Source organism: Chiloscyllium punctatum, chromosome 6 (assembly GCF_047496795.1).
Source record: "Chiloscyllium punctatum isolate Juve2018m chromosome 6, sChiPun1.3, whole genome shotgun sequence".
NCBI lineage: Eukaryota > Metazoa > Chordata > Chondrichthyes > Orectolobiformes > Hemiscylliidae > Chiloscyllium > Chiloscyllium punctatum.
The window spans coordinates 60,090,147-60,116,080 of NC_092744.1; the positions used below are offsets into that span (position 1 = coordinate 60,090,147).

At 39.4% G+C, this 25,934-nt stretch overlaps 1 protein-coding gene across 1 annotated transcript in view; it reads left to right on the forward strand.

The window, feature by feature from the left end:
- The window catches only part of LOC140478424 (uncharacterized), a 361,667-nt gene that overhangs the window by 61,301 nt on the left and 274,432 nt on the right, over positions 1-25,934 (forward strand). The gene's annotated exons all lie outside the window — the stretch shown is intronic.

The window sequence follows — 25,934 nt, forward strand, 5'->3', positions numbered from 1 at the left end:
GTAACTCTCACCTCACCACTGGAATTCTGTCCATGATTGAACCAAGGCAGTAATGAGGGCAAGAACCGAGTAGCCCTGGTAGAAACTAGAAGTGAGTGTCAGTGAGCAGGTTATTACTTCGGAAGTAATGCTTGATAGCATTGTTGATGACACCTCACATTGTGATGGAATGATAATGTCTGGTTTGTACTTGTTCTGCTTTTGTGTATAGGACTCACCTGCACAATTTTTCCCCATAATTGGATACATGCCTTTGTGTAGCTTTACTAGAAATCTTAGCTTGAGGTGCAGCAAGTTCTGGAGCACGTCTTCAGTTCTATTGATGGGATGTTGTCAGGGTCATGTAGAGCAAACTAATTGGCTGTAAACTGACATCAGTGATCCTTAGCAGCTATGGATGGTGTATCCACTCAGCAGTTCTGACTGAAGATTGTTGCAAGTATTGAAGATAGGGATGTTACATATCTATGGACCTGGCATACTATCCTTCACCCTTCACTGAACCAGGATTAGCCCTCTAAATTTGATCTTCATGATTGAGCTGGGAATATGGTTGTCCATGAGTTTGCAGGTTGTGTTGGAATATGATTCTGCTGCTATTGATGGCCTCGCGCATCTTATGAAAACTCAGTCTTGTGTTGCTCAATTTGATCAAAGTTCAACCCATTTAGCATGAAATAAGAGTCAGATATCATGGTGTAGGGTATCCTCAATGTGAAGATGGGGTTTTGTCTCCACAAGGACTGTTTGGTAGTCACAAAGTGTCATAGACATGTGCAGCAGATAGACTGGATATATTTTTCCCTCTTGTTTGTTCCTCACTACTTACTGCAAACCCAGTCTAGCAGCTACATCCTTTCGGACTCGATCAAAAGCAGATTAAAATTAAAAATTGTTTGGTGAATAAAATATGAGGAGGTAAATTTGGTCTTGACTAATGCTAAACTCAGGACAGCTATCTCACAGACTAATCAAACAAAAGCCTAATGTAGTTATATTCACAGAAGTAGTAATGCTGCTGAGCCGTTCTTGATGATGGATATTCAAATTCCTCCCGCAATGTACATTCAGCATCCTTGCCTTTCTCAGTGTTTCCTCCAAGTGATATTCAACATGAAGGAGTACTGATTCTTCATGCAGTTGGTATGTGCTAATCAGCAGGATGCTGTCTTGCTCTTGTTTGTCCTGATGCCGAGAGATCACAAAAGGCCAGGAGTCTCTGTTGAGGATTCCTAGGACAACTCTCTAACAACTGAATACTAGACTGAATATTCTGTTGGGTCTGTCCTGCTGATGGACAGGGATAGTGATCATGATGTCTGTGACATTATGTTTACGGTATAATTCTGTGAATATAACTACATCAGGCTTTTGTTTGATTAGTCTGTGAGATAGCTGTCCTGAGTTTAGCATTAGTCAAGACCAAATTTACCTCCTCATATTTTATTCACCAAACAATTTTTAATTTTAATCTGCTTTTGTATTCATAACTGAGTAATTCACAATATATTTTTCTTCATGGTCACATTGATTGAATGCTATGATAATGTTCTTAAAGGGACAATGTGAATGTAGAATTCTTCAAAAAGAAAGAAACAATTTTCTAAAAATAGTAGTAATATGCATGCATTAAGCTCTGTTAATAGATATTCAAATGTCAGTTAAATTTGATGGTAAGCAGAAAACTGACAGATTATGCGTTCTCTGCTTGGATTAAAGTGGTTAAAATCAGTAGGATTTCTCAGAACTGTTCAATCTTCTTTTTGCTGGTTGGCATTTAGTTTTTATCAATGTAGTGCAGAAGATGAATTAGTTTATATCCTTCAATGGCCTCACTCTCCTGGAACAGGGTAAATCATGGTGCCAGTATGGTGATTTAATGGCCGATTTGTACGGCAGGGTCATTGAATAGATTTTCCAATTCTTCCTGCATCCTGGTATTTTGAATGCCAGGACATTGAAGCCCAATTATGGACAGAAATTTGACAGAGCCACCTTTCAGAATGTGACACTCTCCTTAATTTTTGTTATACTCAAGATATACTATATCTTGATTTAGGAACTGTGAAATTGATCCCTTTTTCTCAATCTGTAAATAAGTCTACTTTCTATTGGTGGAAAGTCCATCATTTGCCAGCTTTACTATGCATACTCAATTTTAAAATCCGCTAAGACGTTGGAGCAACTTCCTTGGTGGTATAATAGCTAGGACTGCTGTAGCTCAGTTTCAATCCCTTATCAGGAAATAAAGGTCTATTCTACAAAAAGGGTTTTATGGCACAGCATTAGCTTAATGGAAAAGGCTCAGGTTTAAATCCCATTTGCTCCAAATATATGCCATGACACATCTGAACACGCTGATGAGAAGTATCTACTCTATTTTAAAATAAGGGTAGAACCTATTTGTACCAGGGTGATGTTTTGAGAGTCAGCTCAAGCTACTCTCAAAATGTTTGCAATCATGATGTGTTCATGTCACTTGGAGTTTTGCTGGAGGCAATGCTTCTCTGAGGTGGAAAGGTAATTGAACTTATTGAAGAGCTTACTACGAGCAACTTTGCACAGGGATTGAAATGTCACTGAATGCTATTGATGGTTCTTTCTTCAGCATATTACCAGCTAATGGAGGGGCAGATTCAGAAGAAGGTCATTGTTGGCTAGAGTTTGCTTCCTTAATGCTGAGCAACAGTGGAAGGAGGGTTAGAGTGATTGCACCATGGGAAGGAAAAGCTGGAGACTGGGTAAAAGTGATGAGAGCATGAAGGAAAGCAGACTGTGTTTTCTCCCTGGGGCAACATGCATGTGCAGAATGGTGGTTTCTCGAGTAAGCCCAGCAGGAGACCAAGGGTCTCGTACACTCTGGTTTTCAGTGCTTGTGAGGAAGATCATGAGAGTATTGCAGGCGTGCTACTAGTGGGGTCAGGGCTTCAGCATCAAAGAGGCTCAAAACATTTTAGGTGAGAGCAAACAGTGTGGCATCAATCTGGCATTCCTTTTGCCCTTGACATACTGCTATGTTATGATTGTGTGCAGTTCTGGTTCTCCCTCCTATAGGAAGGATGTTGTGAAACTTGAAAGGGTTCAGAAAAGATTTACAAGGATGTTGCCAGGGTTGGAAGGTTTGAGTTATAGGGAGACGCTGAATAGGCTGGGGCTGTTTTCCCTGGAGTGTTGGAGGCTGAGGGGTGACCTTATAGAGGTTTATAAAATCATGAGGGACATGGATAAGGTAAATAGACAACACCTTTTCCCTAGGTTTCCAGAAATAGAAGGCCTAGGTTTAGGGTGAGAGGGAAAAGATTTAAAAGGGAGCGAAGGAGCAACTTTTTCAGCAGAGGGTGGTATGTGTATAGTGTGAGATGCCAGAGGAAGTGGTGGAGGCTGGTACAATTGCAGCATTTAAAAGGCATCTGGGTAGGATATGAATAGGAAGTGTTTAGAGTGATATGGACCAAGTGTTGGCAAATGGAACTAGATTAATTTAGGGTATCTAGTCAGCAGGGATAGGTTGGACTGAAGGGTCTGTTTCCATGCTGTACATCTTGATGACTCTATGAATGCAAAACTTGTCAGGCCTTTCCTTCAACATCCGCTACACTTCTGTCTTTCCAGCCAGTGCTTCCTTCACATTAAGTAGGACACTTGCTTGTTCTCTGACAGGATCACCTTGGGTGTCAAGGGTTTATTACAGGCTTCCATGCCTGATAATTGGATTAATGTCATTATTTGGATGACCCAGAGAGAATAATGCTTTCTCTTTTCCTGCCAACCCTTGCAGACATGCCACTTGCTTTATGTGCTGGTATTCAGATTTCTTCCATAGCAACAGAATTCCACCCTGTACATTTGGTAGCAATGAGATACAGCTCATCATGTTATATAACTGATGCTGCATCTGTCTTGCTCTGGTAGTAAAATAAAACATTCCATATTGCTTTAAATGCATTTGGAGAGCTCTATTTACTTATCTTCAGATATAGTCAAAATATTATTCATAACAAACTGATTATCCAATAATTATAGATATTTAAGAAAACGGAACAAATTCAAGGTAATTTAGGAGACATGGATGATGGATGATAACTTTCTAGAAACATTTTTAAACATCAGTTTTTAGAACATAGAACATAGAAAAGTACAGCACAGAACAGGCCCTTTGGCCCATGATGCTGTGCCGAAGTTTAATCCTAATGTAAAATATAGTAACTTAACCTAAGTACCCCTCATTCACTGCTATCCATGTGCATGTCTAGCAGTTGCTTAACTGTCCCCAATGACTCTTTTGATGAAAGGTCATTGACCTGAAATGTTAACTCTGTATCTCTCTCCTCAGATACTCCCATATGGTGGAACATTTTGCAGCACAGAAAATCCCCTCTTTTGACTCAGTATATCAAAGTTTAAAAAGAAACCCTTTGAGTTGACTGCAAGCAGAAGTGCTGCACAAAAATTTGCATTTTAGAATACAGAAATATTTTGGTACACTGCCAAAGTGAAATGGATTATTGTTGAGATCATTCACTGTCAAATTCAGTTTGATCATAAGAGGGCTCTGCTATACAGTAAAGTTAAATCCAACAATGCACATTTCCAGATGGGTTATATTTGTTCAATGTGGTTGATTACAATAGCCTTTTGCAGCTTAGTTCTGTGAAAATGTGTCCCTCTTGGGATCTTTAAAACAAAATATTAAACCTGCTCTCAATGAAGTCAGCTGGCAGACAATAAAAAGTAAATTCTTGCTGCATATGTGGAGAAAAAAAAATCACCATTATGAGAATGAATTGTTTTCAAAACAGAAAATGAGACAAGGTTTTTTGTTTCTGAGTTTACAACCAAAGTATATCAATTATCAAATAGAGTTGATTGCAATTTAAACAAATCTTTGATATAATGAACATAAGGAGGGAGCAGGTCGTTCAGTTTCTGAAACTCTTCATCACTCATTTAGATCATGACTGATCTGTACATTAACTCCATCTGCCCTTACCATATATTCCTTGAACCTTATACTAACAAAATCCATCTATCTCAGGCTTGAAAGTTTCAATTGACTCAACATTCAGAACCATTTGAGGGTAGTAAAAGAGGTAAGTTTCACATTGTCTTTCTGTGAATTTCTCCCTATGTTTCCTTCTGGGTTTCCTTATTAAAGGTAATTCTTTCTCAATATGCACCCAAACAAATAGCTTTTTCATTTTAGAGACTTTGGTACATCATTCTTTAACCTTCTCACTAAACAGGATGCAACCCTGTTTATACAGAAAGTGCTGGAGAAACTCAGCAGGTCTGGCAGCTTCTGTGGAGAGAAAACAGAGTTAATGTTTCAAGTTTAATGACCCTTCATCAGAATGTATTTTCGCAACCTGATATCATAATTTAACATTTAAGCCTGATATCATTCTGATAAATTGACATTGTACAGTGTGCCTTTGTATGTGATTATGGTTGGGCCATATCTCATGAAACACAATCTAAAGTGTTGAATGTGAAGTGGCAGCTTCATAATTTCACTTGTGTTGGGAAGAGAGACCACTGATTTGTCATCTATTTCAATTTGATTCAACTTTAGTGCCACAATATAGTGCAAGAACTATTACTGGATTAGTGGTGCTGGAAGAGCACAGCAGTTCAGGCAGCATCCAACGAGCAACGAAGTCGACGTTTTGGGCAAAAGCCCTTCATCAGGAATAAAGGCAGTGAGCCTGAAGTGTGGAGAGATAAGCTAGAGGAGGGTGGGGGTGGGGAGAGAGTAGCATAGAGTACAATGGGTGAGTGGGGGAGGAGATGAAGGTGATAGGTCAAGGAGGAGAGGGTGGAATGGATAGGTGGAAAAGAAGATAGGCAGGTCAGACAAGTCCGGACAAGTCAAGGAGACAATAATCCTGATCTCGGGCTACTGTTCTGGGCACATGGATTTGAAGCCCAACTTTGCAGATGGTGAATTTGTATTTGGTTAACAATTTGGAATAAAAAGCTAGCCTAATGTGATCATGAAACCATTGTTGATTGATGTAAAAACCTGTCTTGTTCACTAATGTTCTTTCATTTGGGAAATGTGACATCCTTACCTGGCCTGATCTAAATGGGACTCCAGTTCCACAACAATGTTGTTGACTCTTAACTGACCTCTAGGCAGTTTGGGATTGGCAATAAATCCATAGCCAATGATACCGGCATCCAGTGAATGAATAAAAATGATGCAACAGTGTACATCCTCTCCTCTTTATTGGGTCTTTCACACGTCACGCTCTCTCTCTCTCTCTCTCTCTCTCTCCCCCTCCATCTGTTCTCCACTTCTGTTGGGTGGGTCTTTCTTTTGACTATTTCACAAACTTCTCCCAATCTTTATCAGGTTGAGTTTTACACCTATTATCCCATCATCCCCGTTAGTCAATATCCCCTTACAATCTTCCCTTTCTGGTCCTTGAACAGCACCTTACCCAATGAGGTTATATTTTAGAATCCTGTATGTAAAGTTATCCTATGGGCTCTCTGGCTTCCATAAACTTCAGATCTAACTAAAGCTTATTCCTCTGATGACTTTGCATTGGCTTTATTAGCCTCTAGTTATGGACAAATGCTAGCAATTATATCAGGATAAACTAAGCTATCCCAACATTATTTTGTCTCTATTTTTCTAGAAGGAGTTAGGTATACCTCTTAGGGCTAAAGGGATTGCAAGGTATGGAGAGAAAATGAGAAAAGATGCTGATCAGCTTTGATCACATTAAGTGGCAGAACAGGCTCAAAGAGCAAAATGGCTTACTCCTATAGAACATAGAACATAACAGTGCAATACAGATGCTTCGGCTTTCGATGTTGCACCGACCTGTGGAACCAATCTGAAGCCCATCGAACCGACGCTATTCCATTCTCATCCATATGTCTATCCAATGACCATTTAAATGCTCTTAAAGTTGGCGAGTCTACTACTGTTGTAGGCAGTGCATTCCATGCCCATACTACTCTCTGTGTAAAGAAACTACCTTTGACCTATGTCCTATATCACCCCTCAATTTAAAGCTATATCCCCTGGTGCTAGGCATCACCATCTGAGGAAAAAGGCTGTCACTGTCCAAACTATCTAACCCTCTGATTATCTTATATGTCTCAATTAAGTCACCTCTCAACCTTCTCTCTAATGAAAATAGCCTCAAGTCCCTCAGCTTTTCGTCGTAAGACCTTCCCTCAATACCAGGCAACATCTCCTCTGAACTCTTTCCAAAGCTTCCACATCCTTTCTATAATACAGTGACCAGAACTGTGTGCAATACTCCAAATGTGGCCACCCCAGAGTTTTGTACTGCTGCAGCATGATCTCATAGTTCTCAAACTCAATCCCTCTACCAATAAAAGCTAACATACCATATGCCTTCTTCACAACCCTACCAACCTGGGTGCAACTTTCAAGGATCTATGTACCTGGATACCGAGATCTCTCTGCTCATCTACACTACCCAGAATCTTACCATTATCCCAGCACTCTGCATTCCTGTTACTCCTTCCAAAGTGAATCACCTCACACTTTGCCACACTAAACTCCATTTGCCACCTCTGTGCCCAGCTCTGCAGCTTATCTATGTCCCTCTATAACCTACAACATCCTTTGTCACTATCCACAACTGTACCAACTTTACTGTCATTTACAAATTTACTAACCCATCCTTCTATGCCCTCATCCAGGTCATTTTTATAAATGACAAACAACAGTGAACCCAAAACAGAGCCTTGCGGTACCCCACTATTAGCTGAACTCCAGGATGACCATTTCCCATCAACCACCACCCTTTATCTTCTTGCAGCTAGCCAATTTCTGATCTGAACCGTTAAATCACCCTCAATCTCGTTCGTCCATATTTTGTGCTCTTGCATACTGTGGTGAACCTTACCAAACATCTTGCTAAAATCCATATATACCACATCAACTGCTTTACCCTCATTCACCTGTTTGGTCACCTTCTCAATGAGCTTAATAAGGTTTGTGAGGTACAACTTTCACAAAGCTATGGTAACTATCTCGATAATTATTCCTTTCTCGATAATTATAAATCCTATCTCTTATAACCTTTTCCAACCCTTTACCCACAACCAAAGTAAGGCTCACAGGTCCATAATTTCCAGGGTTTTCTCTACTCTCCTTCTTGAACAAGGGAACATTTGCTATCCTCCAGTCTTCTGGCATTATTCCTGTAGACAATGATGACATAAAGATCAAAGCCAAAGGCACTGCAATCTTCTCCCTGGCTTCCCAGAGAATCCTAGGATAAATCCCATCCGGTCCAGAGGACTTATCTATTTTTACACTTTCCAGAATTGCTAACACTTCCTCCTTATGCACCTCAATCCCATCTCATCTAGTAACCTGTATCTCAGTATTCTCCTTGACCAAAATGTCTTTTTCTAGTGTGAATACTGACGAAAAGTATTCATTTAGCTCTTCCCCTATCTCCTCTGACTCCATGCACAACTCCCCATTACTATTCCTGATTGGCCCTAATCTTACTCCAGTCATTCTTTTATTCCTGATGTACCTATAGAAAGCCTGAGGGCTTTCCTTGATACTATCCACCAATGACTTCTCATGTCCCCTCCTGGCTCTTCTTAATTCTCTCGTTAGGTCTTTCCTGGCTAACTTGTAACTCTCACGTGCCCTAACTGAGCCATCACACCCTAACATAAGCCTTCTTCTTCCTCTTGACAAGAGATTCAACTTCCTTAGTAAACCACGACTCCTACGCTCGACAACTTCCCCCCTGCCTGACAGGTACATAGTTATCAAGGACCAGCAGTAGCTTGCCTAATCGCATCCTAATTGCCTTTCCCCCAGCTATAACTTTTGCCCTGCAGTATATAGCTATCCTTTTCCATTGCTAAAGTAAACATAACCAAATTGTGGTCGCTATCACCAAAGTGCTCACTTAACTTCAAATCTAACATCTGGCCAGGTTCATTACCCAGTACCAAATCAAAAGTTGCCTTGCCCCTTGTTGGCCTGTCTACATGTTGTGTCAGGAAATCCTCCTGTACACATTGGACAAAAATGATCCTATTTTCTACGTTTCTATTATTTTGGGGTCTCACACTGGTTGCTCCCCATGAGCTTTTCATCCTTTTGCACCATTACTTATGTCTTCCTTACATCTTCAAATCTTCATTCTTCTTCCTCTGAATAGCTCGTAGCTCCAAGATAGAACTTTCCTACGGGTAGTAAAAGAAAGCTACTTGATAAATCTTCTCTTTGCAACTTGGGTTTTATGCCAAATATTCTATAATCCCCATTCATCAGTCTCCCTTTACAGTCTTAAAGTACTAATACTTCATTAAAAGTTAACAATCACTTAATTGTACTGAAATAATTTCTCTGGTGGATATCCCAGCATGACTGTTTGTCTTGTCCTATAGCTGTCTCAACAATTCATTAATTGTTGATGGAATAGATTTTGCCTTTCCCTACTTGCTGAAACATCCTTAGGAATCTCTGTTATGTTGCTTGCTTGTGGAAGTGCTCTGATGACCTTAGTTTTCAGCTTTATTCACCTTTATTCCTGTGATTAAAAACAGAATGTGTTGAAGAAAAACTGCAGGTTTGACAGTTTAGTTCTGAAGACATGGACTGGACTCAAAACATTAACTCTGTTTCTCTCTGCACAGATCCTGACAGATCTGCTGAGTTTCTTGAGCACTTTGCTTTTATTACTTGTCCTTGTCCTTTAGTGTTAGGCCTGCATCCTGCAATGTTTACATAACCTCACAAAGTCAATAATCATGATCCTCCTTTGTGGAACAGTATGTTAGAATATTATACTTTTGTTATATTATTCTCTACTTCCCTTGGAGTACATTGAACATTGCCATCTGGAATATTTCAGGTACAGATGCTAATCTAAAAGGTGGCCTGTGGAAGCAATAAATATCAAAGGACATCATAAAAGTAGTTGTCAACCTTGATACCTCCTCCAAAGCTACTTATCATCTCTCTCTCCAATAAAAGAGCAGATGATGGCGATTTTCTCCAACGTAAGTAGACTATAATCAATGATGATATTGGGTAGATTTTACTTTGTACTGCCTTGTTGAGTTGGATCAGGCCACACAGATTTTAATACCCTTACTTGATTTAGAAACAGTGACTCAACCTGAGCACTAGTTAGCACTGTGATTAGCAAATTTTGAGAAGATTTGTAGCTCAGGTTAAGGTTCTGGATGTAGGTTTGCTCACTGAGCTGGAAGGTTCATTTCTAGACGTTTTGTCACCCTACTAGGTAACATCTTCAGTGGGTCTCCGGGTGAAGCACTACTGATAATTCCTGCTTTCTATTTATATATTTGGGTTTCTTTGGATTGGTGATGTCATTTCCGGCGGTGATGTCATTTCCTGTTCTTTTTCTCAGGGGGTGGTAGATGGGGTCTAACTTGATGTGTTTGTTGATAGAGTTCTAGTTGGAATGCCATGCTTCTAGGAATTCTCGTGCATGTCTCTGTTTGGCTTGTCCTAGGATGGATGGGTTGTCCCAGTTGAAATGGTGTCCTTCTTTATCTATATGTAAGGATATGAGTGAGAGAGTCATGTGGTTCTGTGACTAGTTGATGTTAATGTACCCTGGTGGCTAGTTTTCTGCCTGTTTGTCCAGTGTAGTGTTTGTTACAGACCTTGCACGGTATTTTGTAAATGACATTAATTTTGCTTGTTGTCTGTATAGGGTCTTTCAAGTTCATTAGCTGCTGTTATAGTGTGTTGGTGGGTTTGTGGGCTACCATGATGCCAAGGGATCTGAGTAGTCTGGCAGTCATTTTCGAGATGTCGTTGATGTAGGGCAGAGTGGCCAGGGTTTCTAGACGTGGTTTGTCAAACCCACCAACACACTATAACAGCAGCTAATGAACTTGAAAGACCCTATACAGACACCAAGCAAAATTAATGTCATTTACAAAATACCATGCAAGAACTGCAACAAACACTACATTGGACAAACAGGCAGAAAATTAGACACCAGAATACATGAACATCAACTAGTCACAGAACGACATGACCCTCTCTCACTCGTATCCTTACATACAGATAAGGAAGGGCATCACTTCAACTGGGACAACACATACATCCTAGGACAAGTCAAACAGAGACATGCATGATAATTCCTGGAAGCATGGCATTCCAACCAGAAGTCTATCAACAAACACATCGAATTGGACCGCATCTACCACCCCCAAGACAAAGAATAGGAAATGACATCACCAACCCAAAGAAACTCAAACATATAAATAGAAAGCAGGAATTATCAGTAGTGCTTCACCCGGAGACCCACTGAAGATGTTACCTAGTAGGGTGACGAAACATCTAGAAATGAGCCTTCCAGCTCAGTGAGCAAACCTACATCTAGCACTGTGATTGATAAACATCCCCTCCTGTTGCATTCTTTCAATTTGTGCTGTCTTTACATATTTGTGAGTGAGGTACCTTTCTCAGAGGAAAATCGGTTTCTCATTTCTTGTACTTAAAATGGTACTTTTTTTTGTAATTTACTCAGTCTTGAGGATAAATAAGGAAATTCTTCTCGAAATTCTGTATTGACTTTTCCATGAGCAACCTAATCTGATTTGAATTTTAATCGCAAGCATGCCTTCCAGACGAAATGTGAAGATTCGCAATTTTGTAAAATATAAAGGCATTCAGTTTTTAAAAAATCTTTATGTTTAATCTTACCATGATCTGACCTTTACTTTCATATTTGTTCTTCTTGGGCCTTCCAGTTTGATTGAAGGAAGTTTTATTGTGATCTGATCGAGCAATTTCAACTTGTCAGAAAGTCTAAAAATACCTGCTTGACTTAGAGGGGGAAGGATGTATTGATTATAATGAGGGCTGCCAGATGGACCTCATAGAATATGAGTTCCCTGATTGGTGCTGTTAATCTGGTCCAATCAGGGAGCCCTGGCTGGCAGATAAGAATGGGAGCGTCAGAAGTTCTGTTCGTTCTGAGAGCTGGCTTGGAGGGAGCTGGACCAGCGTTAAGGACTCTCTGCATGTAAATAGAGGGTGACTTGATGACAAATTACAGGCCTCCGTGGAGTTATTTCACAGGGACCAAACTGTAAACATTACTCCACTGTTTTATTACACTGTAATTATAAACTCCCCATGGGTTGGGACTGTCATGCCTCAGGTCCTTTTGTTTCAAAGAGAACTTCCTATGCTTTAACTAATTCTACTTTATCTATTCCTAAAATTGCTGTAATTTTTACTATCTCACTACAAACATATGCGTAAGTATGATTGATGCAGGTACACAATCCTTTATCCAAACTCCTCGGGGCCAGTTGTTTTTCGGAATTCAGAATTTTTTGGATTTTCGAATAAATGACATTTTCACAGTGAAATTTTTAAAAAATTACCGAACAGCAGACACACGTGTGAATAGTACAAACGCTAAGACACAATTGACGTCTGCCAGTGCTGGGCCACACCAACATCTCAGTGACGTGGTTCGAGTTAGTGTGGAGTTGGGCCACCTGCTCACACATCAAAATGATGCTCCACACTCCATGAAAAAATGTTCGTATTTCAGAATTTTGGGTCAAGGATTGTGTATCTGTATTTTAAATGTGGATTGAGTTACACTTGCAATCCCTGATCCTTCACACATATCCTTTAAAAATGCCCTGGCCTTGATTTTTCGAGTATAATGCCATTGGGACTGAACAAGAGTCGCATTAAAAGCTTTTACATGGCACAGTCTTCATATTCACAAAACTTTTGTTGTCAAAATTAAAATTATGTCAGTACTTAACACTAAATCTGCATATTATCATCATTTATAATGGTGAAACCTATCTCAACCTGTCTCAACATGCGAAAATTACACCAGTTTGCTGATAAATCAATATAATTTACTGAATAAAACATTCTACTTTTTTTCTGAGTTGGCTGTCATTCTTAAAGTCCCAAAGAATGTTCAGAAAATTTAAAAAAAATTCACAAAGACATTGTCATGATGATTTAAAATTCAGACTAACTGGCCTGCATGTGACTCCAAACCCATAGCAATGTGGTTGACTCTCAACTGCCCATTGGCAAATTAGAGATGGGCAATAAATACTAGCCTAGTTAGCGACATCCACGTCCCACGAATGAACACAAGGAATTAACTCTCAACAATAAACTTAAAAGCCATGCACTCCACCCACATCTGTACCAATGGATCACTCTGACAAGAAGTCATCAAAACCTATCATAGTCTCAAGAAGACATAAACAAATGCAAAGTATCTGATACTGGCTGTCACAGAAAGACCAATCCAAAAAAAAAATGCAGGGAGATACACACTGGAACAAGTATTTCATAAGAGCTTCCAGAAATATCTTAGCAGATTTTCTTTGATTATCAGCTATGTCCATTTTCTCTCCGTGAAGAAGTTGGTACCTGGTCCACAAAGAAAGAATTAAAGAAAAAAAATCATCCAGCAACTTTTCAATAACTGCAACATTTGACTGATTGCATCCCAGAAACCAACTAATCAACATTGACTTCAGCTTAGATGATTACTGCATAAAGACAACAAAAGAAAAATAAACTGCATATTGTTTTAGCTTCCTTTGTTTTGGGAACTGTTCCCCCTTTGACTTTGTAAGTGTGTGTGTTTATTTGTGTGGGCCAAAGTGACTGAACAAAGACCATCTGCTTGACTTTGCATTTTTATTATTTTCCTCAGCTTTAACAGTTAAGAAATTTTCTCTTTCTTTAACTCGAGAATGTTCTGTTGGTTGGCTTCTTGTGGACAAAATAATTAACAACATTCTTAATTCGAGAGAGGTACAGCCTTGTGCATAAAGAATTTAAACCATTCGCAAGTTTACCTTTTCTCATTTGGTTGTAGCAACATGATATCTTCTTTTGCTAAATTAGTTTTTATATATTTTAATAGTTTACTAGCTCATAATTTACATCATGGGTAAGTGTGAGAGGCTTTTGGTCCGTCACCATTGTGATAGAATAAATTGGATAGTAATATCTAACAGATAAACAAACAGAGTAAAATGTACAATTCTGGAAGTTACTGTCGAGTTTGTCCTGTTCTTTCCTGCATAGATATCACACTGCAAAAACAATAATCAGTTTTCACAGATGTGGTACTTAATTATCCAATAAACCTGCCATTACCTTAGCTGCTATTCCAGTCTTTTACTTTTTTTTGGCCAAGTAATGAGTTATGATGAGATTTTTAGAGGGATTCTTGCTGCCAGGCCAACCCCCAGTAACACTAAGCTTGCATGAGGATCTGAGCTACCTATTCACTTGCTCTGGACACTAACCAATACCCTTTGGTCTCACCTGCAACAAAGGTAACAGCTGTGCTAACCATATTCATCTCCTTCCATCCCTACCTCTTTCTCTTTCCAGGAGGAAACAGCATCAATAGAGCAGAAAGAGTCATGATGGGTGGTGGGCTGCCTCACATTCAACTCCTCACATGGAGAGTGTCCTGACTGAACATTCATGAACCGGTATTGGAAGCTGCTGTTCACTAACTGTCCTGGGGTATCCTGAGCAAAGGCTATTGCTCTTGACTTGACTGAAGCATGCTGAAAACCATGACAACTATCCTGCCCTTGTGTCTGTGCTAAACAACATGGCAAGACAAGAGTAATATGACCCTGGTATCTCTAGTTGAGTGGACAAAGCTCAAAATGGCAAGGTGAGGCAATTCAAGACAGGGAAGCTTTGAACATCCAAATAGCATCATGGCAGTGGGAGAAAAGCCTAGAGATGTAACTTGGTTTGGTCCATGAGCTGAATTAGTGATCCTGAGCGCACAGTGTCCTCCCTGCAGCTTTACGATGTTAGTTGCCAGGATAGCCCAAGGTGTAGCAGCATATTGTAAATGGATCACAACTATGTCATTTGGGGTCATGGAGATTGCCATCCGACACATACCAATGTCCAATATGGGGTTCATATAGCAGTGACACGGAGAGTGCCCTGAGATGTTAGTGACTGGTATCCAACGTGAAGCTCCGTTGGAGGAAACAGTGAGCTAAATCAGTCTAATTTTCGTGTCAAGATTTCTTGATATCAAACCTGATAGCTTCCTATGGTACCAAATGCACTAAGTATTAATGTAGTGAGTTAACAAGGCATTCAATAGTTTCCCTTAATTGGCAACTCACCACTGCTGAGTGAAAACCTTGCGTCGCATTTATGAAAATCATGAAGATGTAGCAAGATGAGAGATAGTCTTTGCTGGACTTCTCATCTGATTCTGCCACAGATCTCACCGTAGCTCTCACATTGCTCAAACCTCTATAAGATTCCACCCTCTGTCTCTGTCTGACCTGTTCTGATAATGCTACCTTCCCCATCAGCACTCGCTATGTCTTCCTTTTTCCACAACAGAAGAATGCACCCAACCTGTGATGAACAGAGCCCTCCACCAGGTCCAATCCATTTCTTGCCCTCTGACCTCACCTCTTCCCCTCATTCCCATACCACAATAGGATTCCCTTGACCTCACTTTCCACCATACTAACCATTTCCATTACCTTTTGTGTGGTGTCACCATCAAACGCATCTTTTTTTCCCCAATCAGCATCCACCTCCAAAATCTTGTCCCCTTCGTGCAGCATCTTTTCATTCAAGTGCAAGACTTATAACACGTGTCCTTTTAGCTCCTCTCTCCCCAAATTGAATTCCAATTGAAGCAGTAGTTCACTTATTCCTGTTGAAATTTAATAAGATGTTATTCACTGCTCAGAATATGGTCTTCTCTCCAGACTGGAGACAGAATTGAGGCTGGGTGACTGCTTTGCAGAACACCTTCTTCTCAGTCCATAAGCATGACACAAACCTTCCAGTTGCTTGCCATTTTAATATACCACCTTTCTCTTATGCTCACCTTTATGTCCTCAGCCTATTCCTGTGAAACTCAAAACAAGTACGTGGAACAGGACCTAATTTTGTAATTTGGCTGTTGCCTTTTAGACTCAATATTGAGGTTGACAACTTCAGAACTCTGTACTCTATTTTTATTAGTTTTCTTTTAACAGGTGCCTGTCCATGTCTTGTTTCCATGTTTTTGTTTTCACACATCGCTGCCTTATTCTGCAATTACTACTTATTCCAAATCACAGCTTTATTTCTTTACAACACTTACCACTCCTATTGCATTTTGTTCCATGATATATTTGCCAATCTATCCTACTCTCTAATCTACCTTTGACCTTCCATTTTGTTCTGACCCCCTTTTACAAAAATATAAAACCTATCATATTTTCACTTATACCCCTCAGTTCTGGCAAAGAGCCATATTAGACCTGAAACATTAACTCTGTTTCATTCTCCACAACTATTACTTGCCCTGCGAGGTTTTTTTCCTCCACTTTGGTTTTATTTACCAGAAAATTAGGCCTTACTCATTCAGGTAGAAGTGAACTTTTATTGGCTTGATGAGACTTGGTTGGTGCCAACCATTCTTTCTGGCACTATAAATGAACTTTTTCATGTGAATGTCTCTAATTTAGGGTGGCAGAGCCTCACAGCACCAGGGACTCGGGTTCACTTTCAGCCTCGGGCGACTGTTTGGAGTTTGCACACTTTCCTGTGTCTGCGTAGGTTTCCTCCGGGTGCTCTGGTTTCCACCCACAGTCCAAAGATGTGCAGGTTAGGCGAATAGGCTGTGCTAAATTGCTCATAGCATTCAGGGATGTGCAGGTTAGGTGCATTGGTCAGGGGTAAATGTAGGGTAGGGGAATAGGACCAGGTGGGTTATTATTCAGAGGATCGGTGTGGACTTGTTGGGCCGAAGGGTCTGTTTCCACACTTTCGGGATTCTATGAATTGTTACTGGGGTTACCATCTGTGTTTGTTGATGATACATTTTAATATTTTAATTGCAGCCACTTTGGAGATAGAGAAGAATGTTTTCAGAGATCACTTGGAAAGCTACAAATGAATGGTGCCAGATCTTGGGCAACATTTATTTGCATTCAATGGCATCAGGTTCATGTCTTTTTCCTCAACCTGGCCTGACGAGATGCCAGAATCCAGCCATAAGCCAAATCCCTTTCCATCACCATTTTGCCAAACCCAGAGTTAATAGTAAATGCCAGAACAAGTGTTCCACTGTAAGACAAAACCCTCACTATGGTGCTGCTAGATTTCATGACTACTGATGCACCAACGCAGATAAAGATCACTTTTGTGGCTCAATACAACTAAACATGATCTTGCGATATTAATACTTGTAAGAGATTAAGTGTTCTATACAGATGAAAGGAGGTATAAATATCATTTTGCACACCACTAATGCAAAATTGGGGAATTTGATCCTCAAATCACATGGAAACTAATTAATAAAATTAGGTTGATTTATTCAGTCACAGTGACCATTGATGTTCTGCCCTACATGTTATAAATCATCCTGTTACAATGAAACAAAATATTCACTGTGAGCATTGCCATGGACTATCTCAATATTTGAGATTTTATCTTTGAAAATGTATTCAAATTATTTGGTAGCATTATGCAATTTCAGCAGGCATATGATATTCATCTCAGTTTTTTCTGACTAACAACCAGTCAGTTATGTTTTAATTATAGACAGTAATAAATTTGTTAAAAACATGGAAGAGGCCACTATTATAATGATTGTAATGTAGGAACTATTCACTTTCTCACAACAAAACAGAGACCTGGGTTCAATTCCCACCTCAGGCGACTCTCTGTGTGGAGTTTGCACATTCTCCCTGTGTCTGCGTGGGTTTCCTCTGGGTGCTCCGGTTTCCTCCCACACTCAAAAATGTGCAGGTTAGGTGAATTGGCCATGCTAAATTGCCCGTAGTGTTAGGTGAAATGGGTCTGGGTGGGTGGCGGGTCGGTGTGGACTTGTTGGGCCGAAGGGCCTGTTTCCACACTGTAAGTAATCTAATCTATAAAAAAACAAAACTAGTGTTCTCCAAAGATTAACCAAATATTTACAGTTTGTACTAAAAAGAAGTTGAGCCTAGCATTTGTGAAAGATAATTGAGAGTATGGAGCTTTCTGTTATGCTTTTATAAGAGGTATGAAGGTACAGATAGGACTTTGAGAATGAAGATCTCTTATTTTCTTCACTTTAACTTTGCTCCATGTTCTGCATCTTTCTTAAATTTATATTTTGCAACTTTATACACTTTTGTGGTAATGTCTTCAGCATTTCATCTTTGCTATTTATATTTTGCTTGAACAGCTTTTTTGATCCATTAGTGTTTGTTTAAGTATCACCAGTTGCTGTCAGCAATGCGATTTTAGTTTTATTTTTCACTTTAGTATCATTTTTTTTTAATCACACATTTTCTTGCTTCATATGTCAGAGAAGGCCTCAAGTTTCCTTCAGATTTGTGCTGTTGTAATGGAACATCTATGGCATTAAGCTTGTTTTATGGTCTGTTGCTGAAACAGTTCAATGTTAATTCTAATAGCTTCACACCACATAGTGGCAATGGCAAATTTCTTTAACTTGCACCATCACCATTTATCTTGCCATTTCAGGAAATGTTTTTGTCCTACTTGCTCTTCCTGGTTTCAGTCCCTTCCTTTGGTTTGAGATATATTTTTTCATCAAATATAGTTATTGCCTCATTGCAAAAGAAGATTAGCATCCTATACAGATGCCCTAACCAAGATGAAAGATCCAGAAAATCTGGAAGAGATAGAATGGTTACAGAATAGGATCTCCTTCAGTCCATCAAAACCACGTCAGCTTTCTGAAAGAGCACATCACTATATTCCAACAATCCTGCTTTTTCTCAAACCTCGGCTTTGCCAACACATCCATGTAACTGAAGTCTCTCATCCCAGGAATCATTTGCACAATGTTTTTCTGCGCTCTCGCTAATGCCTTCCACTCTTTCCTATAGGTTGACACCCAGAATTGGACATTTTATTCCAACTGAGTTTAAATGTTTAATAAAGATTCACCATATCTTTTCTTGTCAAGTCACCATTCTTCAGAACTGTGTTTAGCTAGGATGAGTTTGATATATGTGCTGAAGATGGGATGGGGAAGGGGGTGGAGTAGGTGGACATGGAGCCCAGAGAGAGAGAACAGTAATTGTACAGATAAAGGAGTGGTTAAAGGTCAGCATGGGAGAATCAATAGGTGCTATTGGAACCATTCATAGCTGACATAGCATTGGTTTTGGTTGGGGTAAGGACATGGGAGAAGGTCCTTTGGCCCAAAATTATTGAACTCGATATTGAGTCCTGAAGGCTGCAGGGTCCCCAAGTAGAAAATGAAATGCTGTTTTTCCAGCTTGCACTGAGCTTCAGTGCAGCAGGCCTAAGACAGAAATGTTGGCCAGGAAACAGAGTGGTGTGTTGAAGTGACAGGCAACCGGAAGCTCAGGGTTATTTTTGCATACAGTATGTAGGTGCTCTGCAAAGCAATGGCCCAGTCTGTGTTCATCTCCCGAACATGGAGGAAGCTTCCTCTTCTCTTCCCTTCCCTTCATGGTCAGTATCCTGCAGGGACTATTCTTCTGGGACACGGTGGCCCTCTCCTCCTTGGGCATAAGCCCGAAATGTCAACTCTCCTGCTCCTCAGATGCTACCTGACCTGCTGCGCTTTCTCAGTGCCACACCTTTTAACACTGACTCTCCAGCATCTGTAGTCCTCACTTTCTCCTAGTTGCTCTACTTTGGGGAAAAGAAATGCAGACTGGCTGACCACTTTGCAGAACACCTACGTTCTGACCCTGAGCTTCCAATTGCCTGCCACTTCAACACATCACCGTGTTTTCTGGCCCAAATCTCTCCTTGGGTTTATACGAAGATCAGCTCAAGCTGGAAGAATGACATTTTCTGTTTGGGGACCCTGGAGCCTTCAGAACTTAATATCAAATTCAAGACTGTAGAGTCCCCAGGCAGAAAATGAAATGCTGTTCTTCCAGTGCAAAGCTTCACTGGAGCACCTTGCCAACAAACCTGTTACAGTGGAAGTCTATGTACACTATATCTATTGCATCACCTCATGAACAGCCTCTGCTACATAAAAGTAGCTGATATGCACATCCACTAATAAGTGACAAGTTATAGTCTCACCTAGCAAGTGTCAGGCAATGCCATTGCCGAATATCCTGCTATTAAGATCTTGGGCATTACCATCAACCAGAAATCGAACTGGACCAGCCATATAATTGCCATGGCTACAAGAGCAGGTCAGAGACAAGTTAGGAATTCTATGATAACTCACCTCCTTTCTCCTGAAGCCTGCTTACTATGTACAAGGCACAAGTGAGAAGTGTGATGGAATTATTTTTGCTTGGTTAGGTGAGTACAGCTCTAGCAACACTGAAGAAGCCCTACACCATCCAGAACAAAGCATCCCATGGGATTGGCACCATGTTAATCATATTGAACATTCACTTATTCCACCACTGGTGCACAATGGCAGCAGCATGTACATTTACTAGATGTATTTCTGCAATTCACCAAGGCTTCTTTAACGGAATCTTCTGAACCTTCCAACCTCTACCATCTAGAAGGACAAGGGACGCAAATACATCAGGACACCACTATCTACAAGCCACATACCATCCTGCCTTGGAACTATATCACCATTACCTCATTGTTAATATGCCAAATCCTGAAATTCCATCCCTAACAGTGCTGTGGGAGTACCCTCAGCTCATGAACAGAAGCAGTCCATGAGGAGAGATTACCACTACCTTTTCAAGAGCTATTAGGGACCATCAATAAATGGTGGCATATGTGAAAGAATAAAAATAACCCTGAACTTTAAGATACTATGATCATCATCTCCTAACGTTTTCCTGCTTACATTTGATCCTCTTGGCCCACCTCATTTGCCCATACCAGGTCCAGCTGTGTTTCCTCTCTCATCGGAGTGGAAACATACTGAAGTAAAAAGTTCTGAACATAATTTAGAAATTCTTCCCCTGTCTACCCTTAGCACTATTACAACCCTAGTCAACAGTAGAATAATTAAACTCTCTATTATATCTACTTTGTAGTTTTTGCATTTGTCTTTAATTTCCTTGCAAATATGTTTCTCTACTTTTTCCTGTAGGTCAGAGGCTGATATAATACACATGTATTATAACTGTACCTCAATTGTTTCTAATCAAATAGACTCTCTCTAGGACATCCTTTCTCTCCAATACTGTATTAATTTTCTTATTTAATTATAATGTTCCATTCTTTCTGCCCCTATCTTCCCTGAACACCTATTTCTAAGATTATTTAACATCCACTCCTACACTTTAATGAATTGGTTTCTGTTACCACAATTTCGTACATCCATACGGTCACCTGCACTTGTAGCTCATGAATCTTATTTACTACACTTTCTGCATTCATATACATACACAATAACCCTAATTTAGACACAATTGCATTCCCTATTACTCTGAATCTGCTTAAACTTACTGTTTCTAATTCTAGTCCTAACTGTTTCTTTCAATTCTTTATGCTCCTCCTTCTTTCTCACTTATGTTCCATCTTAACTAGCTCCCTAAAAGCAACAAAACTGCCCACCAAGGCCAGTGGTCCAGGTTATTTTCAGTTGCAAGCCATTCAGTTATATACTTTGAGGTCTTGTCTACCTCATAGCCTGTCCCAACGTCCCAGAAATCTAAAGCCTGCCCTCCCTCTCCAGCTGTGTATTCAACTGTTCTATTCTCCAGTGCCCACTAGCATATGGTGCAGTGATAATTTGAAAATTAATACAGTTGAGGAGTTGCTTGCTAGTTTCTTTCCCAGCTCCCAAAAATATGCCTGCTGGACCTAATTTTTCTTGCTGTCTGTGTTGTTGGCATCGATGTGGACCATGACTGCTGCTCAGTGTTCTGCAGCCACTCTGTGATTTCCTTGAATTGTGGTCATTGCAGCTGCTAACTGGAACCAGGCCTGTCACACTCCTAGATAGAGCAAACATTGAGGTCTGCTAGGTGCTGAACTAGGCTGCTTAAAAATAAGTCTATCTAGGAAGCTTAAATGCCTCTCTAAGTGCCCTGAGACTTTTTCTAATTACTTTAAAATAACCCAAATTGACAGCAGTCTAACCATCACTCCCCCACAAACTCCTTAATGTCCTATCCACGATGCCAATTAAGGGAAACTCATCATCAGACTTATCCCTCTTGCCTTCATAACACCCCTGATAATTTAGTGTTAACTCATGCTGCCCATTTCCCCCATCTGTTTGACCTTATACCATCCTCGCCATCTCACCCATTATCCACAATGGGCAAATGTCTTGAGCCATGCTGATATGAAATAATATGAAGTTCAACCTATTACAGGCTTTCCGGCATTACAAAAATGTGCAAGTGCTGGTATTGGACTGAGGTGGATAGAGTAAAAATCACACAACACCATGTTATAGTCCAATAGGTTTATTTGAGGGATAAGCTTTCAGAGTGCTGCTCCTTTGTCAGGTAGCTAGCTGATGAATGAGCAGTGCTCCGAAAGCTTTTACTTCCAAATAAACCTGTTGGTCTATAACCTGGTATTGCGTGATCTTGAACTTTAGAAAAAGATGTAAATCCTTTCAATACATTCATATCCCTTGAAGTAGTTAATCTCTAGTAAAAACAAATTTTTGATTCAAGTATTAAATCAACTATTAAAATAACACAGAGATAAAAAGCCCCAAGTCGTGGACAGCTAAACCCTTTATTCCCTGAGTTATCAATCAAACATAACTTTCATTGTGATAATGATTAGTTTTGTAAAACGTCCATCAGTCCTATAACGACAAATCTTTGATTTATGCCATCAAACGTCTCATTTTCAACTGCGTGAATAGCTATTTTTATCGACTTTTGGGTTGATAAAGGGTGGGGATTTCTATGACTTAATAACTTCATAGTTTAAAAGACCTTATCAATTTAAATGCACATTCATATCTATTCACAACAATCCCAAAGGGGGACCCTGATGTCCAAAAGGCTACTTACCTCTCCAAAATGATACCTCTCAGAAGAATGTTGGACGGTTTACATATTTTTCTGAAATGGCTAACATTCACAAGTCATGTCTCAAGAACATGGCTGAACAAAATGCCCAATGGAGGCCAAAAACTTCAGTTTGATCTTCTGTTCTGTCAACTAATTTGACCTTGTGTTAAACAATGGGCAAGTTAAAGTTCAGAGGAAATACTTCACTGAACTGTTTAATAATTTTCAGTAACTTTGTGCAGCAAGGAAGGATATAACTTATTAGCCTCTGTTACCCAATGGAGACTCATGACCTGGCAGGTGGGGTGAGCAGGTGATCCAATTGACAGGTGATTTAAAAAGTTGAACAAACAGGCTTGAATAAAGATCATGCAACTGGAGATATTTTTAGTTTTAATGATTTGTTCAGAAATGTATGCGATTTCAAATATTCAGTCCAAACATCACAGCAGAAGGATATGACAAAGTGCATTTTCCATGGTGCTGGATAATTTGATATTTCACGTCCTTATTCTTTAAACCTCCCAAGAATGAGAATTCAGGTTCAATATTTCAATATATGTAGTCAATGTGTTCTGTATGGCTTTTCAAGCATTTATTAAACTGCATTATTTGTGTTATATTGTATATTATATACAGCTTACTGCAAATAGATCAAATTGTAAATTGGAAATGACCTGGAAATAAATTGCTGCTTAGTGAGCTTGGAAGCTCTTTAGTTTTGCTGACACCATTCCATTAGGAAATTTCATGAAAATATTTGATTACTTCAGGCCATCACTGTGGAAGATAACTTAATTATAATGACACAAATAAAGTGAATCTAATTAGTGGTCCTGGGGCAACAGCTCATTAGCACTGTAGTTTAGTAAATTAAATTTCAACACTAATAAATTAAAGTATTTGTCTTAGATGTATGGGAATCTCAAAAATGCCTGTAGTTTGGCTCTATCAGGATTTTTTTATTGACTTACAGACGAAAAGGTTAGTTATTAATAAAGGCATGAGGGAATAGACACATTCATGATGCAAGATGGTTACCCTGATATAGACACTCAAAAATTATTTTGTAAATGTGCAATATTGAAGAACTGAAATAATATATCTACAAATTAGGACTACATCCAATGTTATTGCATTTCAGAATTGCACTAACCTATTGCTTCAGCCAAGTCCCTGTAAACTTCACTAAATGTGTTATTTCTGTAAAATCTGAAGCAGATATATTATATCCATGCAGCTACAAATGGGTTTTACAAATTGCATTTTTGAACTGAACAAACTTGTGTAGGTTTATGTCTACAAGGAACAAAATTATTTGTCCGTCAGACACAATTTGTTTCACCGATGATTTTAAAAATCAATGTCTATACACATTCAATGCAGAAGTCATAAAAATTGATCCACTAGACCAATATACTGTTCTGACAAATCATGTCCATCTAAAGACAGAAATATGTGAATAAATGATAGATAATAAGTCATTGACCATGTAGCATGCCAGTGATGCAGGAGTTGCATTACAGTAATACAGAACTCCTTTGGAACTACTGAATTAACTTTTTTTTTCAAATGTGCAGTTTCATTTCTTCATGTCCCTAATATCATCAATATTAGAATATGTGTATTGAGACTGACGGATTAATTAACTTTCCAAACTATACAGCAGATAGGCTCATTTTAGATGTGTTTTAGTGCTTTGAAGATTTTCATATATTATGATTATTCAATTTTATTTTCTTCAGCATAAGAATTTATTAAATTGTTGATTTGGTTAAGTTTATAGTGATTATTTTCTGAACCAGTAAGTTAGTCATCCTTTTGGTAACTGATATTATTGAGCAACAGAGACAGAAAAAGGGTTTATATGCTAAATATGTTATTAGATTTTGACATTAACATTTTTAAATTTGCAATGTATTGTCAGCTCTACTAGTATTTAATACTTAACAATTTTTAAGGAACTCTATTTTAATATTGCTGAACTAAAATACCTCAATTTTCAGACTTCTCAGATCCATGATGCCTTCCTGCAGCTGAAATATAGAATAATTTGGATTGTGATATTTTCTGTAGCTGCAATTAGTATGACAGATTTGAATTAATGGTCTATTGTGGCCACAGGATATCCCAAATTGCTTTATATTGAAATGAGTACTTATGAAGTGTAGTAACCATTGTAATGTAGGAACATGATAGTTTCTCTTAATTTTTTTTCCTATAAATCATTTCCTCATCTTTTCTCTTCTGATTTCTGATTGACTTCTTGCTGGTGTCCAACACCATAGATCCCTCACCAGTAGGCCACTCTTCATGTGTCAACACAATGTCTGCCAATAAGGACTTCTGTCAGTATTACAAAGAGAAGGCAGCTTCTCCTTTATCAGGCATGACCTACATTGGGACAGCCTCCAGAACTCTCATTGGCTGGTAACATTGAGCTGAATGTTACTTTTATCTGGCTAGGTTCTTGTCACGAGGCCCAGTGAATTTTCTCACCTTGTTTTACCAAACATACCTTATTCACTACATCCCCTTTCCCTACACCATCTTACCATGAGTCCTTTTTGGAACAATTCTGCTATTCAGCAGATATGCCAGAACTCAGTGGCATCCCTTGCAGCCAAACCTGTGCTGCTCCTAGATAAACTCCATCAGCCCAAAGTTGCCTTGCACAGTTGCTGTCGTTTGCTGTGCGCATAATAAAGGAGAATTGGGGCCCCACTTTGCAGACAGTTACCTGCAGGTTCTGCTGGATGGGATGGTGTATCAGTAGTATTGCCTCATCCCCCAGGGCCACCTTTTGAGCCCACAACATTAGATCTTGCTAACCATATCTGAAGTTTCTATCCAGGTTAAAACAATCTCAGTCATCTGGTGGAATGCACAACACTGTAGGAAGTAGGTCAATGACCGTTTCACTCTGCCAGCATAAGTGCCACCATCTTCTCTCTGATGCCTCACAGTCAGTCTAACAGTGC